Consider the following 17,624-nt stretch of genomic DNA (forward strand, 5'->3'; position numbering starts at 1 on the left):
GGTGGGAGAAGGGAAGAAAAAGAATGACCATGAAGGAAAAGTAGGGGAACAATAAATCAAAATAAGATGTCACTTTGATTAGATAGGACATTTATATTCTAGTGACAATTCAGTCACATTGCACAAGGTAGAAAATGATCAGTGTCATTCTGGATATTTATTCAGGTATAGGACAGATCAAGGATCCATGCAAGAAGCCCTACTTGAGGAAAGGGTAGGACTGGCAAAACCAGAGACTTGCTCATCATAAAGATCCATTTAATGTTTAATTTTTAAGACTGCAGGGACATTTTCTAAATTTTTTAATTTAAAGAGCCAGCATGGTATAGTTAAAGAAGTTTTAATAAAAAAAAAAAAAAAAAAAAAAAAAAAAAAAAAGAAGAAGTTTTAAGGTAGGAGTTGAGCCAGAGCTTGGCTTCTAGAAACACCTAAAGGACCTTAAGTAACATATAAATACTAAAGAGAAGCAATGAATTGCAGAGTGTCACACAGCTTCTGCTCTACAACCTCCTTTGTTTCTTGGCATGCTTTTTAGAAATCAATCACGTTATTTCAGATTAAATATTTAATTAGTACAGGACCTTTTCAAATGTTGACAGATAATGTGGTTCACATACCACTTCCTCACTCCTTAAGGCACATTGTTAGTGAAATTAGGTCAACTGTTTTTTTCAATTTGCATGGATTACATGCTCTATGTGAGGGCCTGTTGGTTTCTGTTTTGGATTGAACATTTGTGTCTCCACAAAATTCATATGATAAAACCTTAATCACCAGCATAATATTATTTGGAGGTGTATCCTTTGGAAGGTAATTGGATCATGAGGATGGACCTTCATAATGAATTAGTCCCCTTATAAAAAGAGACGTGAGATTTCCTTTGACCGTGAGGAGAACTCTTAGGAGAACCCAGCCATATGTTATACTGGATGTCCGATTCTGAAACTGTAAGAAGTAAATTTCTGTTGTTTCAGCCACCCAATCTGTAATGTTTTGTTATAACCTGAGTTGACCAAGATAGTTTCTAAGCTTTCCCACCCCTGCTTCTCAACTGTCAGTAGAGCAAATTCTTAGATTTCTATAGGTGACGAGGGTCTAAAGGGAAGACTAGTTGGGAAAGTACAGACATAGTCTCAATACTCATATACCTAGAGTTCTGAAAGAACAGAGAAGGTGACTTCTCCTCCTTGGTGGGACCAGCAGTGGCTATACTGGCCAGTCACCCATTTCCTCTCAGAAATGGGCTCCTGGACTGAGTGTGGTGGTGCACACCTATAATCCCAGCTACTTGGAAGGCTGAAGCAGGGATTGCAAATGTGAGACCAGCCTGGGCAATTAAGTGACAGCCTGTCTTTAAACAAATAAAAAGTGCTAGGGGTGTAGCTTGGTAGTAGAGCACCTCTGAGTTCAATCCCCAATACCAAGAAAAGAAATGGGCTCCTGGTGTTTTGTCAGTACTGACTCAGCATTTTTGGTTTTTTTTTGTTTTGTGGTGCTGCGGTTTAAACCCAGGGCCTTTTGCATACGAGGCAAGCACTCCACCAGGAAATTAGCCCCCACCAGCCCCAGCTCAGCTTCTTCATGTCTTCTCTAATTCTGCTGCAGTCATCCTCAAACTTCAGTAGAAGTCAGAAGCTTGTTAAGTGTGGACAGCACTAGCACCCTACCATTGTCATGGACATTCAGGCACTGTTGGTATGAGATGGATCAAAGAATCTGCATATTTAACAAGTTCCACAGGAAGGAGGGGAGGGGAGGTGAAAATACTGGGGAATGATTGGCCAAATTGTATTGTTATATCATGTGCATGTATGAATATTTAGCAGGGAGTCCCACCATTATGTATAATTATAATGTACCAATAAAAATATGGGGAAAAAAGTTCTTCAGAGGATTTTGATGGAAGTGGATATTAAAGGCCATACCTTATTTAGAAACATCTCAAGCACCATGATATCTTCTCATTTCTAAACTTTTTCATTACATATCCCTAGTAGAAAAATACATATGAAGATGGGAGTGTTGCTCAGTGGTAGAGCACATGCTTAGTATGTGCATAGACCCTGGATTCCATCTCTAGCACCACAAAAAAAAAAAAAAAAAGAGCATTTTTTTTTGTATTTATAAACTTTTTTTGTGTATTTATAAACTACCTACATGGAGACAGACAGTATTACCCTATGTATATGTATGATTATATGAATGGTGTGAATCTACATTGTGTACAACCATAGAAATTAAAAGTTGTACCCTATTTGTGTACAATGAATCAAAATGCAGTCTGTAAAAATAAAAAAAAAAAATTAAATAAAAAAAACTACCTACATGTATATAGAGCCATTATTAAACATACATGAAAATGGAAAATATAAATATAAATATATTTGAACATTTCCTGTACCCCAATGTATCTCCTGGGTTACTTGTGCCACTCTTGCTACACCACCCTTGAATTATACCATCCTGTATGGAATGACTTTATTAGGCAGAGTAGAGACCCAGTTAAGTTCCAAGTTGTTTCAAGGATCCCTGGTTCAACCTTAGCCCAGACTTTGGTTTAAGTGCCAATTTCTTGTTTATATAGGTAGGGGGTGGGGTGAGGAGAGGAGCTGTGTGTGTGCATGCCTGCATGCCATAACCTGAAGGAAGCCAGTTTATCTGGAAGGAACCCTATGACCACTTCTTGGGAGTTGAGGAAGATATGTGAGCATCCTAAGTATCAAGGGTCTCATGAACACCTCTCCTCTATGGGTAATGAACTGATCTATCTTTCTTTCTTTCCCTTTTTTTTTTTTTTTTTTTTAGCAGGGCAGGGATACTGGGAACTGAACCCAGGGGTTCTCTACCACTGAGCTACATCCTCAACCTATTTTACTTTATTTTGAGAAAGAGTCTTGTTAAGTTGCTAAGACTGGCCTTGAATTTGGGATCCTTCTACCTCAGCCTTCCGAGTTTCTGGGATTACAGGCATGTTCCACCACACCCAGGTTTTTTTTTTTTTTTTTTTTCTTCCATTTTTTGAAAGAATAATTTTACTTTGTTGTCCAATAGCTAGGGCACAGGCATGTGCTGTGGCATCCAGCTATTGGCAGAATGAAACTCCACAGAGGTTGTGGATGTGTCTAACTCGCTGCACAATTTCCCAGAAGGAAGCCTCTTCTGCCCTGGCTTGTGTTGAGGAGGCCTGCCTTTGTATGTGTGTATGGTGCTGGCCCACTTCTCTCATTATGGTGTAACTATGACCTGAGCTGAGGAGTTCACTCTCAGAATTAAAGGCAGTCAACAGAACACCAGCACCCAGAATCTTGGAGAATAGCATCTGTGTTTGAGTGGTCAAGTGTCAACAGGGAGCTTAAGAAGTGGTAACTAAGTCCCTGAAGCCAAATGCATCCTCCCCTGGGATCTGTCTGCAGATCTGTTCTGCTCTCAGATGTGCTGCCAATTGTTAAAGGAGCTTCATTTCTCCTGGTGCATAATTTGTGTTTCTTTGATATTGTTCTCTTGTTTTAGGTCACCATTTTGAGAGAGGTACATCATTACCATGAATTAGAGTAACTGCATTGAGACAAGACACAAGGCATTGCTAGAGCACAAAGTCAGACCTGGGCAAATATGATGCATTATTTAAATTTGGAAGTAGGTTCCCTACTTTTTTTTTTTTTTTTTTTCCCACATGCTGGGGATTGAAACCAGGACCTCACACATGCTAAACATGAGCTCTGTTACTGAGCTATTCTCCTAGCCCCACTTTCTCTTTTTTCAAGTAATTTTCCTACTGGAACTTTTGTTTTTTCAGCTTGCTTCTTTGCACTTAGGTATTTGAGTACTGGTGGTTCTATATTCTTGAAGGTCAGAGAGGAAAGAACACTGTTTATATAACCGTGCAAAGGAGGTAGGAATAGGTTGCTTCTTGCATTCAGGACAGTTAGCAACCATGTATACGTGTCTATTTCCTGATTGATCCGGAGGTTTGAAAATAAATACTTTCATTGTTTTCACTTAACTTTATACTATCAAAAATCTCTAGGATGGAAACACTTTTTTCTATCACTTTGTATTCTGCTTTTTTGCTTAACATTATCTTGTCTGAAGATTTCTACATGTCAGCCTGATCCCATATACTTGTCATTTTTAATGGCTATCTATATAATCTTATTCTTTCTTGAGATACATAAGTTTATTTCACTGAATCTCCTGTACTTCCTTATGTTCCCCTCCCCCCAGGGTATAGGGAGAGATCTGCTGCATTTCTTTTCTTTTTCAAACTGCTGTTTGTTATTTATTTATTGTGATTCTGGGGATTGATCCCAGGGGCACTCTACCACTGAGCTACATCCCCAGTCCTTTTTTAATTTTTTTTTTTTTTTTTTTTTTTTTTGGTACTGGTTGAACCCAGGGTGCTTTACCACTAGCTACACCTCTAACCCTTTTATTTATTTTTTATTTTATTTTATTTTTTGGTACCAGGGATTGAACCCAGGGGCACTTAACCACTAAGTCACATCCTCAGGTCTTTTTATGTTTTATTTTGAGACAGGGTCTCACCAAGTTGCTTAGGGCCTTGCTTTTGCTGAGGCTGTCTTTGAACTCATGGTCCTCCTGCCTCAGCCTCCTGAGCCGCTGGGATTACAGGCGTGTTCCACCATGCCTGGCCTTTATTTTTTATTTTGATACAGGGTCTTACTAAGTTGCCAGTGCTGTCTTTGCACTTGTACTACTCCTGCCTCAGTCTCCCAAGTTTCTGGGATAACAGGTATGTGCCACCATACCCAAGGGATCTGCATTTCTAAAATATCTCTGAAAAAAGGCTGCATTCAGAATCCAAATCAGTGTTTGATTTGCTTTTAAGGGTGTACACAGGAAACCATTGTATACAACAAGGTATCGAATTGTCTTCTCTGGAGTCTACCTCTGTGGATCTGGCAGTACCACTTCATGAGAAATCTCAGCAAGAGGGCTCAGACACCATACTGAGGAAAAAATTAAACTGACATAGTGCTTGATATTTTGAAGGAATCACTGAGGTTCTGTCTATTACTGCAGCGTTCAAAACATAGACATAGTTCAATGCTGTGATTAAAGTGACTTTTGCTGTTAGCCTCTTTGTTCATAAGATATAGTGGTGGACTGTAGCCATTTCATCATTCGAGGGTATAATGGTTAGCTAAAGCTATTTTTATCCAAAGGGCAGGTTATTTCTTTAGTTTTTCTCCAAAACTTCAGCTTCAGCAGTAAGTAACCATAAATTCTGTGACATAGCTGCCTTCTTATCTATCTTGGGAGTTATAGACTATATATATAAGACAATTCATGTACCTCTGCATAATGAGGTGAGTTTTATAAATCATAAATCTTCGCTTAACATGCAGGTGGTGTTGGGTGCCAGGTTTAGGAAAACTAATGTAGTTTCCAAGTTCATGAATGTCATAAATCATTCATGCTAAGGTAGCCCAGAATCATGCTGTCCTCTGAGGCAGACTAATTTCAAGGTGGTTGTTAAACACAAAAATGAGAGTCTCCATGATTGTTTTTCAAAATCAAATGCACTTTTTATTTGCAGATTAAAACAAAATTATCTTTCTTTTTTTTAGTTGAAGTCAGTTTTTTGACAGTTTCCTTACTCTCAAATAATCAATAATGTCTTTTCTTCCTTGGTCCCTGAATTCTTTCAGAAATACATCACAAAATACATTACCTGTACATTTGCAATCCAGATCTTTAATGTGCTGCAAATGAGATTTAGACATTTCAATAAATCTTGAGGCACATTATTAGAAAAAACCCTCTGGAGTTTTGGGGGTTATTTTCTTCTTGTTCTATATTTTATATGAAGTTGCCAGAATTAAAGACATACCAAGGAGGTGAGTATAACCTTCTTGACACTACCTGCCTCTCCCAGGCAAAGGAAGGGAAGTAGTAGGACTTAAAGAGATGTGATCCCAAGGACAACATACTCAAGGCTGTGCAGTATGGATGTGTCCCTCTAAGTTCTAGACTTTATCCAGACTCCTGAAACATGCACATTAAAATAAAGTGTATTTTCTTGAAAGTTCCTCACTTGGCAGATGAAAAAAGCTATGAGGTTGGCTATTACTGAGGAAGGAAAACCTTCTAGAACTTTTGTGAGAAGCACTCAATGAGAAAAACAAATAGAAAATTGGTTTTGAATGAGGCTATAAGGTTTTTGTTTGTTCGTTTTTGCAGTACTGGGGAATGAACAAAGGGGCACTCTATGACTGAGTCACATCCTGCTGCAATAATCCCACTTACTTTTTAAATCCCAACTCTGAGGCTTGGAAATAGCTCCTTCCTACTTACGAATTTGCAAAATCATACATGTGATCTTTGTAATTGAATTAACCTTATGAAAACACTGGGAAACTCATTTCTTGCCAACTTCTTCACCCCTCATTTCTCTATTTTCCACTCCAAGCTCACCATTTCTTTATACCTCTATGCTTTTCCCAGCTATCTGGAATGTTCTCTTTCTTATCCAAATGTTGAACTTCTACTCATCCTGTAAAACCCACTTAAATTTCACCTTCTCTGTAAAGTCTTCTCTGGCCTCCTGAGGCAGAGCTTAACACTTGATCTTCTGTGCTCTAGAGCATTTATCCACAGTGTTGTCAGACACATTACAGGGGTTTTAATCCTTTGTTGTCATATCCATCCCCCTCATCAATGATGAGCATTTCAAGGACAGGAACAGAGATTTTAGTAACCTCAGTATTGTCAGTACTCATCTTATATGACATGAAGTGGAAACTCAGCAATTATATTTCCTCTATTTTTGTATTAGTCTGTTTACCTGAGCACTAACATATAGCCTTGGTAGAGAACAAAGCCTTTTAAAGTTACATTTCATAATTTTTAGATGCTAAGACTAAATCATAAAGCATTTACTTGAGTCCCCTATACGAATGCCTACAGGTGGAAAGAACAGAGGCAAGGAGAAACTTCCTGTATTTTCTGTGTGTCTTGGAATTTTCTGTATTCTGGGTAGATCAAGACTTGTTCTTTATTTCTGAATCTTATTAATAGAACTTTATGCCTTTGTTTTCCCATTGCAGTCATTCTTGTCTAAATGTCATTCTTTCACACTTGAACTTTAGCAATTATAGCAGGTATAATTCTTGGTTTATGAATTCATGCATGTAAGAAGTACCACATTTATTTATATTCTTAAATAAAGGTAAATTCCAATTATATGCCCAGATCCCTTCTGAGTGGTGGGAAATTTGACCTCATTTATTTATTTTTTTGGGGGGGTACAGGGAATTGAATGCAGGGGCACTTGACCACTGAGCCACAGCCTCAGCCTTATTTTGTATTTTGTTTAGAGACAAGGTCTCACTGAGTTGCTTAGTGCCTCACTTTTGCTGAGGCTGGCTTTGAACTTGTGATCCTCCTGCCTCAGTCTCCTGAGCCACTGGTGTTATAGGCATGAACCACTGTGCCCAGCTTAACCTTACTTATTTTTGGTCTTCAGGCTTGAATTCCGGGATCTTTTTTTTTTTTTTTTTTTTTGCGGTGCTGGGGATTGAACCCAGGGCTTTGTGTTTGCAAGGCAAGCACTCTACCAACTGAGCTATCTCCCCAGCCCCGAATTCCGGGATCTTATATTTTGCATGAGATTGGAGGAAGCTTTGAGTTGCTGGTTATTGCTGAGACACCTGCTGTCCCATCATTTGTACCATTTCTTCTGGTACAAATGCTCTTCACCCTTGTCTTAAAAGTACCATTTGCAAGGCTGTGAATCCTGCTGCCTGGAGTCTTGTCTCCTAGCAGACCTCTCCAGAGTTGTGTGCTCTCCTCAGGTGCTTCTAGGAAGCAAGACCTGGTTCCCCCTTTCAGGCTCTATGAGCCATCATCATTCCCAGCCCTGGAGAATCTCTTGCTAGTCTGTATTGAGTACCTTCCTGTATCATGGTACTCTGAGATCAATTTCCTAAAGATCTAACTTTTCTCTTATTGTTCTACAGTAGCCTTTGGTGGTCTTTTAGATACTGAAACCCCTATCACTACACTATATAACAGCACTGATTTACTTTCTAATGTCTGTTTTTACCTTCCTCATCTAGATTTGTGAACTTCTCAAGTGCAGAGATCTCCATGTTCTTGTATCCTGAGCCATCACAAGGCCCTTCATAGCATGGAGTACTTATGAAATGCTGGTGAATGATGATGATCACATGGACATGGGAGCCTTCCTGAGAATACCCAGCTCTGTAATACAGTGAAAATTAAGAAAATGAAGGGAGAAGGAGGCCAGGTTTCATTATTGCTTTATAATCATGAGTGTTTCACTGGTTTGTATCATGGAGTGGTAGCCTCCTTGTCCTGCTGCCAGCACAGGAAGAGGCATTTACCCTAATAATGATGTAAAAGTTCCATTTATTAGAGTATATGGACAAGAGCTCCTCTGGGTAGGGGTCACTCTGGTTTTGCTCTCCTTGGTTTATTTGCAGGCTGCTTGACTTGTCCAGCCCTCAACAAAGGTTCTCTGTTACAAATACAAACTAGCCAAACCCCTCTTGAAAAATCAACCTCCTTGATATTTGCTCAAAGTAGTCATTCTTTCAACATGAATGATTGTTATCCACTTTTTGGCAATTCTGAGAGGGTGTCTTCATGCAGATAGTCAGGCTAAACAGAAGACCAGTTTTAACTCACACTCTGGGATCAGAGAAATAGAATCAAAAACGTTTGCTTCAACTCTGAGACTTAATGGGTACTTCACCAGCATCTTTACATCAGTCTCCTATGACCTTATGCCAACCCTTTCTGGCTCCATTTGTATTCATCCAATGGTAGAGAATGGGCAGAGAGGATTCCAGCATCATCTGGACTACTGAATTAGCTTCATATTCAGTGAATCTTTGATCTGTAATTTTCACTTCTTTGTTCTAATCAACATTAAAAATCCCCCAGCCCCAACTCTCTACTGATCCTTTCTAACTCCTCACCTTGATTCTTTATCCCCCTTGATAGACTTACTCCTGTCACCCAGGCCTTCTTTCAGTTCCTTGAATGTGTTACTTTTGCATTCTCAAATGCCCTGTCTTTTCCCTAGATTCCTGCCAGCCAAGTGTCCAACCCTACTTAGGCTTCAGGCCTCTCTCACTCTCTCTTTCTCTTGGGTTTTGGTATTTTGGTGGTGCCTGAAATTGAACTCAGGGCCTTGCCCATGCTAGGCAAGTATTTCTACCACTGAGCTAAAACACCAGGTCTCAGTTTATATGTCACTTGTGTAAGCAAGCTTCTGTGGCACCCTAATGCCTAGACCAGTCCTGCGTATTATCTTTCATCACACTTTCTAAACTTATATTCATTAAAATCATTTTTAGTAAAAAATTGTTTAGTATTTATTTTCTCAGTGTTTTAAATCTCCATTTGTTCAGGGACTATGACTGTTTTGTTAAAAAATCTTATTGGGGGCTGGGGCTGTAGCTCAGTAGTAAAGTGCTTGGCTCACACATGCAAGGCACTGGGTTTAATCCTCAGCACCACATAAAAATAAATAAAGATATTTTGTCCATCTACAACTAAAAAATAATTAAAAAGAAAAACAACTTATTGTGAGAGTAATAAGTGGCACATGCCTATAATCTCAGCTACTTGGGAGACTGAGGTGGGAGGATTATGAATTTGAGGTCAGCCTGGTTAATTTAGGGGAGTCCTGTTCCCGGTCAAAAATTTATTGGCAGTACCTAGCCCAACACTTAACTGTTGTAAGCATTCATTGCCTGACTAACTCTGCTTCTCAATCATGTATTTTCCCTGTTGTTCATTCATAGATTGATTTAATGCTGCTTTCTGCTATTTATGTTTATGCTCATCAATTTAATGGTAGCTGTCTTAAGTTGTACATTCTGGGGGCAGAGAAACCATGTGTATAATTTTCTTTGTACAGTGCTTTGTATGTGGGTGTATGTGTATCACATCCTGTAACTGTAGGGAAGGAATGAGGAGGTACCATTAAAAAAGTGACTGTAAAGTGTTACCATGGAAGAGATTCTGAAAGTCTGTTGGAATAAATTCTGAGTTGCTCTGTCATCCCTGAGGATGGGCAGGATGCAAGGGGCAGCACATAGGGCAAGATTGTGACAGCACAGGAGATTCTAGGACCAAAAAACACTGCTTTTGGAACTGGGTTCATACTGCAGGGTAACAAAAGGAGGGAAGAAAGGAGGCTTCAGTAAGTTAAGAAGGAAGGGAAGAAGTGGGCAGAACTTGAAGCCATAGACCTTATTTTCTACCAGTACATAGAACTCTGTTAAGCCAGGGAGAAACATTAGATCTGACAACAGCTCCTCTCATTAGGACCCATTTAATGGCATATTTATTTATTTATTGCAATACTGGGGATGGAGCCCAGGGGGACACTATCATTGAGTTACATCCCCAGCCCTTTTTATTTTTTATTTTTTATTTTTTTGGTACCAGAGATTGAACCTAAGGGCACTAAACCACTGAGACTCATCCAGAGTCCTTTTTTAAAATTTTGAGAAAGGGTCTCACTAGATTGCTTATAGCCTCACTAAGTTGCTGAGGCTGGCTTCAAACCTGTGATCCTCCTGCCTCAGCTTCCTGAGCTGCTTACAGACAGGTATGTAACACTACACCTGGCCTTATTTTTTTTTTTTTTTTTTTTTGAAATAGGGTCTTGCTAAGTTACTAGGCTAGCCTCAAACTTGAGATCTTCCTGCCTCAGCCTCCCAAGTTGCTGGGTTTACAGGTTGCACCACCATGCCTGGCTATTATTTTTTAAAATAAAGTTTAAAGAACAACTTCTAGAATTATAACTAGAACAATGACAAATAGGACTTATGGGGTGTAATCATAAGGGTTTTGGTTCCTCATCTGTCCTCTTGGTGGTGCTGGGAATTAAACCCAGTTTCCCATGTTAGGTAAGCATTCTTAACATTGAGCTACATCCCTAGTCTGTTGTTTCTTTAAACTGCTCAGTAGTGATGGTCCTAACTTCACTCCTGGTCAAATACTTTTCTGGATCCCTTGTAGGTGTTCAGAAACTTCACTTAGACACTTAAAATGTTCAGCCTGGTATTGGCAATGTTTCTAGTTATTTTATCTATTAAGTTATTTTTCTCCCCCACCTCGAGCCTGCTGCAAGTGAAAAGAGGGGATGTAGTCTTTCTTGACATTTCTGACCCTTTCAGGGAAGGAAATATTGCACTTGTGTCACATTGTCAATACTGGCTTTGCACTCTCCAGGTGTGGCCAGCATTTAAATCTGGTTTTCTCCTGGTGCACTTTTGTGGGTTATTCAGAGATCTGAATATGTACGTATGCATATATGTACAAGCACTAACAGGACTTAGGAGGGTGTGGTGTCCTCTGTTATGCACCTAATAATTCAACAGTTCATTTTTGGTGTCTCTTCTGTAGAGTTCTGTTTGTGCACTGATAGTCATATTGGGCAGGGTCTAAGAGAATCTACAAGCCATTCCCCAAAGTATGTGGGATCAGTCAGAAACAGGTTCTTTGCCCATACAAGCCCTGAGTACATATTCTGGTCCTTAAGTTTCATGGGCTGGAGTCAGAAATTAATCCACTCTTTCTCCATAACTGCAGGAGACACATATCAAGCTCTCTGAGGGATCCCCTTAAGTCTTCACATTAGGCTTGTGGTGAAACACAGGCATCTCTTTCTTTGGAGTGGGGTGTCCATAGCATTCCAATACCTCTAATCAAACAAACCCTTTAAAAATTTTTCTCTTGGTTTCACCTTTATGTATATGTAGAAAGTACCAAACAAATGAAGGAATGAAAGGAAGATAATAGAGGAGGGAGAGGGGACTGGGGTATAACTCAGTTGGTAGAATGCTTGCCTAGCATGAAAAAGGCCCTGGGTTCAATTCCCAGCACCACCACCAAAAAAAAAAAAAAAAATATATATATATATATATAATATATATATATATATAGTATATATTTTTATATATATATTATATATAAATATATACATATACAAGAGAGAGAGGAGGGAGAAAGGAGGAAGGAGGAGGGAAGGAACAGAATGGGGATTGAAATCAAATGTATAATTTTGTCTAAATGAACCCAAACACTATGTATAATTATAATGCTCTAATAAAAAAATATTCTCTTGGGCATGCATATTACTCAGTGGTAGAACACTTGCCTAGCATACACAATTTCTTGGATTCAATTCCTAGCACCACCAAAAGGAAAGGAAAATACTATCTTAATATGCAATAACTTCTTTTTACCCTTAACATGGGTGAATGTTTTAGAGTTTTTTGAGTATTTTCTATGAAATATGCATTTTCGTTGGCACCTCATTTTGTTATGACATAGATAGTGCATATGGGAATCTCTGCAGAAACTTTCAAATAACAGTGTAGTTATTATAGTTAAATAAGGAATTTCAGGTATGAAGTAATTAATTTCTGAGTAGGGGTAGGTAATAACATTGTTCTGTTGAGGAAGTGTAATTATCCTTATCTGTAAAGTACACTTCCCATTCTTTCCTTGCCTCAGTCAAAGTGGATATATAAGAAGTTGTGAGTATAAAGATGACTCTGACTGGGCAACAGGCCCTGTAAAAAGGGAATAGTTAAATAATCTATAGAGGATGTCTTTTTCATAAAGGCAACCAGTGGAGATGAAGGACTTGATGGAACGAAGAAATGCTAACTTTGTCAGTGTTTTTCTAAATTTCATCCTAAACCCTCCCATTTCCACCTTACTTTGGAGCTGTCTACTTCCTGTATGCAGATCTCTATTATAGCCACACAACAATGCTTACCCAAAGCAGGTCCTTCTCCAGGTTCTGTTTATCAGCTATATTTATGTCTGTGATTCTGGGTTTAAGGTAGGAGGGATAGATGTCATCACCTTTGATAAAATGACTGATATTTTTATCATGATAAAAAGACATCTTGATATTCTGTTTCAGAACCAGAAACTGCCTTGCAAGAAATTAAAGACTTCAATCTGAAACTGCTGTCAAGCCAGCAGATGGAGTAGCAGTCCTTTTGTGTGTAGGCCTGGCCCACTTGGGCTGGTATGCTGGGTGATGCTTGGACCAGTTTTGTGGTCAGAGGGAACAGGGAAGTGAATGACAATGATTGTACCACATTGCCACAACTACTGTCCTGTCTGTAAAGGAGTTTGCTAAAATATGATCCTGGGGACGTTGTTTTCATGTGCCTCTATGTAATTACTGCAGAAGCAATTGTAAGGAGTGGGTGCTTGTATGCTTGAGATTATTGTAGGGCATCAAAGAAGGGAATGTATAGAGATGATAGAATCAAGTCCTGGGCAGTGGAAGGACTTGGCATGATTTTCTCTTACCTGGAAAACCTAGGGGGTTATTCAGAAATATGACCAGTGGCCCTTGGTGGGAAAGGGCAGCTGTAATAGGAAAGTTTGGACAATGAAGCTGAATTACCATTATCCAAACTCATTCTTCTCTGACAGGCACTGGAGGACCTCTTATTAAAATCTGTAGACAGCTTAAGAAATTGACTTTGGGGCTAGTAGAATTTAAACTTCCCAGAAATAATTTCTTTCTATTTTCTAAGCATCTACCACATAGATGGATAAATAGCTGCTCTTAATATATATGATAGGTATGAATGGTGTTTTCACTGAAAATTGCCTATCTCTAGCCAAATAGGACATATTTCTATGAATTAGAGAATCCTTTCCCATCCTCATATCTTCATAATGGAGCAGCAGCAGTGAATGTGTTCCTACTCTCTCAGGGTAGGACCTGTGACTCTCCTGTTTGACTTTCTCTATCAAAATAATCCAAATTCAGAAGTCAGGTGGACTGAGGTGATCAGCAGGATCACCTCCATAACCCAGGGCCTAACCCCTGTAGACTGTCCAAGAAGCCAGAGAGAAAATGGGCCTTTTGGCTGGTCCTTGCTCAATCCTGAAGTCTGTGAGTGGAATAAGGGTACTTGGAGTCTCAGCTGAAGAGCAGGTGCCACAACGTTCTCTTCATTGGAAACCTAGAGGTATCTGTCAAAACTCTTGACCACAGGCCTCCCTGGGGTCCAGAGCTCTTTGAAGAGAAGAAAAGGTTCTAGGAACAAGGAAACTGTTGCAGCTGATGAAAAAGTTGCATGGGAAGAAAATGAGACTAACAAGAACTGAAGGGAACTGTCTGTACACTGAAGAGAATGTTAATGGCTTTGCTCTCAAACTTCACAGTCTGAGCTGGGTAGGAGTACATATAGATGCCTCACCTACAGAGTACTTTCCAAGGACTGAGGCTTGCAAATAATCACAGCTCGATTTTCCTGGATCAAGAAGCAGTATCTATTGGGTGTAATGGGGCATACTTGTAATCCCAGCTATTTGAGAGGCTGAGGTAGGAGGATCCCAAATTTTAGGCCAGACTTGGCAACTTAGTGAGACCATGTCTCATAATAAAATTAAAAAGGACTGATGATGTAACTCAGTGGTAGATCATCCTAGGTTCAATCCCCAGTGTCTGTCTGTCTCTGTCTCCATCTCTGTCTCTCTCTCATACACACACACACACACACACACACACACACACACACACACAGTAGGATAGGCTGAGACAGAGGAAAGAAAAATTGTTGGGAGATTCATCCTAGACCTGACCCAGCTCCTGCAAGACTAACTTTTCTGTTCATCTTGACATGGCTCCCCGGTTGCCGCACAGTCAATTTACTGGTCCCTGCTTAAAAGCAGCAGCAGAGGAGTAGAGCAGTAGAACAGTGGAATGGCAGCCTGGGTGGGCTAGGGTGTGAGAGACAAGTGTGAAACCTACCATGCAAAGTGAGCCAAGGTGCGGTAACCTGTCATCCTTCAGCAGCCAGACCTGGGCACTGTCCCGAGCCTGCTGCAGAAACCTACTCCATGAAGCAGTGCAGCCGCATTCAAGGACCTCAACCTGCTTCCTGACCTGCAAGGAGAAAATAAAAGTGAAGAACTGATCAATAATGTTAGTATTTTCCAAACCCTAATTAGAATAAATTTGGACCAATACCAGTGAACCCCTAGATGAGCACACCGTCAGAAAAGCTGGTATTGGTTTCCCTCTTGTCTTGTAAGAGTTCTGATCCTTTTTCTATTCTTCAGAAACTCCTACTGTTTGTTTGTTTGTTTATTGGTACTGGGGTTTAAACCCAGAGGCACTTAACCACTGAGCCACATCCCCAGCCCATTTTATGTTTTATTTTGCAACAGGGTATCACTAAGTTGCTTAGAAACTCTCTAAATTGCTGAGACTGGCTTTGAACTCATGATCTGCCTTGCTGTGATTTTAGGCGTGCACCACCATGCCAGGCTAAATGCTACTCTTATACTCACTGTAATCCTGTAATCCTGTAATCCTGATCTGTGGATTTCATTCTTAAGAACACCGAAGGAAGAAATTGAAGATGAGCTGCTGGGGTCTGTTGCAACGCTGGAAGTCATGGCCTTCCATTAAGAGCTGCAACATGCTGGGTGCAGTGGCGCACACGTGCACTTCCAGTGGCTTGGGAGGCTGAGGCAGGAGGATTGTGAGTGCAAAGCCAGCCTCAGCAAAAGCAAGGCGCTAAGCAACTCAATGAGATTCTGTCTCTAAAATACAAAATAAAATTAAAAAAATAGGGTTGGGATGTGGCCCAGTGGTTGAATGCCCCAGAGTTCAATCCTCAGTAACCCCCCTACACCAAGAAAATAAAAGAGCTGCAACATGCTGGGCGCAGTGGTGCATGTGTGTAATCCCAGCAGCTCGGGAGACTGAGGCAGGAAGATCATGAGTTCAAAGCCATCTTCAGCAATTCAGCAAGGCCCTAAGCAACTCAGTGAGACCCTCTCTAGGCTGCAGAGGCCTGAAGCTTGTACAGACCCCACCTGCCTGCAGAAGCAGTGAAATGAGTTTCATCTCAAAACTCCAGTTTTAATATCAGTCAATAAATGGGATTCCTAAAATTTAGGTGCAAAGAAAATAGTTAGCAAGTTGAAATCACCCTCTCTAAACAAATTTGGCTAATACTTCTGTTTTCCCTGCTTATAAAATGGTAGCTATTATGGACTAAATTTATGTGCTCCAAAATTCATCTGTTGAAACCCTAACCCCCACTTTGATAATATTGGGAGGTGGAGCCCTTGGGAAGAGATTTGACTTTAATCAAGTGAATGTGGGGCTCTCATGATGGGATTAGTGTCCTTATGAGAAGAAACACCAGAGAGTATACACTTGCATGCTCTCTCTCGCTTGTTCTCTAATTGCCCCACACCCTTACATCAGACTTCCACTTTCCTGAACTGTGAGAAAATACATTTCTGTTGTTAAAGTTACCCACTCTGATGTTGTGTTATAATAGCCCAAGCCTAGTAATGCAGTAACTATAGTAGATGCTGTTGGTATTCTGTTCTAATTTCTTTTAACATCCTGACTTCAAGAACACTTGAACCAGGATGAGATGGCAGAGTTAGTTGGGTACCACATCAGTGTATCCCAGGTGCTATGCTGGGTTCCCCACTTCTCCAGATAATTACTCCCAGTGAATGGGAGACCCCTCCACTCCTCCCTTCAACTTCCAGCTAAGGGGGTGCAAATACCAGCCCTTCTTCCTCAAGGAAGGATCAGTTTTTTGGTGACTTCATACTCCTGAGTCCCCTCCTACCCTCATGGGATCAGGTTGAGGCCAGACAGAAAGCTGAAACACATCGTTCTTTCCTACCCTTTTCTGCTTCTTTCCCTCTTCTTAGGTCACACCTCAATAATTATATGACCTGAATTCTGGATTAGGCTCCAATTCTAAGGAATTTGATCTAAGACAATCACTCTCCACATGTTCTGGTGTTCTGGCAATAGATGGCTCTTTCCATAAGCATCTGATAGTTGTGTTAGCAAGGGAGTGAATAGCCTTGTTAGAATAGACTTACAGGCTGAGGCTCCATGGTCTTTACCAGTAAAGGAAGCATCCTGACTTCAAGAACCCTTGAACTTGGGCTGGGGTTGTAGCTCAGTGGTAGAGCATTTGCCTAGCATGTGTGAAGCACTAGGTTTGATCCTTAACACCACTTAAAAATAAATAAAAATAAAGGTATAAAAAAACCCTCCTTGAACCATGATGAGATGGCAGAATCAGTTGGGCAGCTGTTATCTGATTGTGTCCTGAGCTCCATACTCAGGACACATACTCCATACTCAGGACAGGGTACAGAGTTTCCTGAGAGGAGAAGCCCAGCACCTACCTGTCCAGGAAACCACCTGCTCTGATGAGGGACTTCTGGTACATGAGTCCTGTTGCCTGCCTACTATGCTTTGCTCAGCCTATTGCTTCTTTATGATACTGCTTTACTCTTGGAGAATTTAATTTTCACTCATTTTGAAATAGTTCCCTTTGATTTTTCTTCCTTTTCCTTTCTAGCCCTGTTTCCTCTCTGAGTGTGGGCTTCTTCATTAGGGACTGTGAGAGCTGGATCAGGCTCCATCTTGGGAGGATGAGGGTGGATCCTTATCCTTTCATGAAAACCTCTCAAGTCAATCCTTTATTGCTTCTGATCACCTCTCAGACTTTAAATTCAGTGCACTATTATGTTGAAAGATGCCCTTCACACTAGCAGTGAGGAAGGAGAGGAATGGAGTGGGCAAAGGAGTA

This window comes from Sciurus carolinensis, chromosome 6, assembly GCF_902686445.1.
Source record: "Sciurus carolinensis chromosome 6, mSciCar1.2, whole genome shotgun sequence".
In the NCBI taxonomy this organism is placed as follows: domain Eukaryota; kingdom Metazoa; phylum Chordata; class Mammalia; order Rodentia; family Sciuridae; genus Sciurus; species Sciurus carolinensis.